Genomic DNA, 2,251 nt, shown 5'->3' with positions numbered 1-2,251 from the left:
CAATCTGGACATCCCACTAGCTGCTGTGTAGCAAGGGAAGGGAATGCAGTAGGGAGAAGCATCACATTGGTAGACACTCCAGGTTGGGAGCACAAGAGCAGCAGCTCAATAGATACTCCAGAAAAAGTCAGACTACAGAGAGTGCAGAGCACCATTATGGACGAAACGGAACCAAATGCATTTCTTGTGGTCATTCGCAGTGACGAGATGTTTACGGAAAATGATAAACATCTATTGCAAGAGCACCTGACCCCATGGGGACGAGACGTATGGCGAAGAGGCATCGTTCTGTTCACCCGGGGAGATCAGCTTGGAGAAACAACAGTGGAGCACCACATAGAGAGGTGGCCAGCCCTTGTGTGGCTCGTAGAAAAATGTTCGAATAGATACCATGTCCTGGATAACGTTGTCAGGACATGCAACTGCAAGGTGAAGGAGCTGATTGAAAAAATTGAGGCAGTTGACCTGATCAATGACAACCAGATTTTGCTTCAAGCACTCTTGAAGGCCGAGAGGGACAAATGGAAGCAGCGCTTTAAGGTGAGGGAACTTCAAAAGAATGTGAGAGACCTTCAGAGAGACTGTGAGCAACAGGAGAGACTTCAGGAAGAGAGAAACCAAAGGCTGCAAGAGACTCTTCAGAGCTGCGGCAAGAGAGAAAAGCTCTTGAAAGAAAAAGAACAGCAAATAAATGAAAGACTGACAGAGTTTGAGGAGAAAAAGAAGAAGCATCAAGAACAGATAGAACAGCTGACCCAGAGTTGCAATGAGAGGGGAAAGCTCTTGAAAGAAAAGGAACAGTTTATAAATGAAAGATTGACAGAGTTTGAGGAGAAAAAGAAGAAGCATCAAGAACAGATAGAACAGCTGACCCAGAGTTGCAATGAGAGGGGAAAGCTCTTGAAAGAAAAGGAACAGTTTATAAATGAAAGATTGACAGAGTTTGAGGAGAAAAAGAAGAAGCATCAAGAACAGATAGAACAGCTGACCCAGAGTTGCAATGAGAGGGGAAAGCTCTTGAAAGAAAAGGAACAGTTTATAAATGAAAGATTGACAGAGTTTGAGGAGAAAAAGAGGGAGTATCAAGAACAGGTAGAGCAACTAACCCAAAGATGCAGTGAGCAGGATAGAACAATTGAATTGATGAGGAAGGAGCAGATGGCATTGAGGCAAACCCCATTTGATCAAGAAAGGGAATCAGGGGATCATACACATTGGTGTGGTGATCAAAACAATATGTTGGAAAATATCTGCAATATGGAATCTATGCTGCAAAAAAATAATAACCCACAATTAATACCATCAGAGGGTCTGCAACTGGACAGGCAGAGAGAGGTCAGGATTTTGTCCTTAAGTGAGGCAGAGGGGAAACCAGAGAAAGGACAAACAGGCATCAGAAGTGACAGCACAGACAGGAGTGAAACCATGCATTTGACTGAACCAACCTTTCTTCACATGGACTCTGCTGGTAAGTGTAGTAAGATCAGGAGCATTAGTAAATAGAGGCTAATTGGGGACATTGGGAATATGAATGGGAATGTTATGAAAATGATAAGACATTCAAATCCAATTTTGCCTTAAACAAGCATGTGAGCTTATACTTTTACTTACTTATATCTTCCAGTGGTTCAGAAAGTTGAGCAGCCTACTCAGGAAGCCACAAAGCAACACCCACAACAACTGGAAATCAAACCTGTGGGGACAACAAGGAGGTATGAGGGAGCGGCTATAGGAGCTGTGATTGGGACCCTGGCAGGACTCCGCAGGGGGTCACGGAGGGCAGCCATGGGCACTGCCATTGGAGGCTCAGTGGGAGCTCTGCTGGATGCCTATCTCGGGGCAAATGGCAAACGCTGAGGAAACCAGGATGTCTGATATATTAGGAGACATATGTCAGGTGTTTAGATGCACTTGAAATAGTGGTTAATATATTTGTTTGAAGTTATATTTAGCAATTTTTTCATGTATTGTTGATGGGTTGAAATAATAATGCTTTGTGCTGAAGGCCTACAACAAACTCTTAAAGACTGGAATTCACTGGTAACTTTGTGAACACGTTCATGTGAACAAGCTATTCTTATGATATCAGCCAGTGTACTTTACCATTACAATTGTTAGTCTTATTTGAACAAATCAACAAAGTGTCCACTCCATTTGCACATACTCTTTTATTTTAAAAGAACAAAATAAAACATTTCAAACAATACTTGAAGACAAACAGGTTGAAATGAATGATCCAACAGGGCAAAAA

This window comes from Alosa pseudoharengus, unplaced genomic scaffold, assembly GCF_046254945.1.
Source record: "Alosa pseudoharengus isolate Yale_2024_CS ecotype anadromous, Long Island Sound unplaced genomic scaffold, YU_APseudo_1.1 YU_APseudo_1.1_scf_3, whole genome shotgun sequence".
NCBI classification, from domain to species: domain Eukaryota; kingdom Metazoa; phylum Chordata; class Actinopteri; order Clupeiformes; family Clupeidae; genus Alosa; species Alosa pseudoharengus.
Note: the sequence above shows the minus strand (reverse complement) of the source record.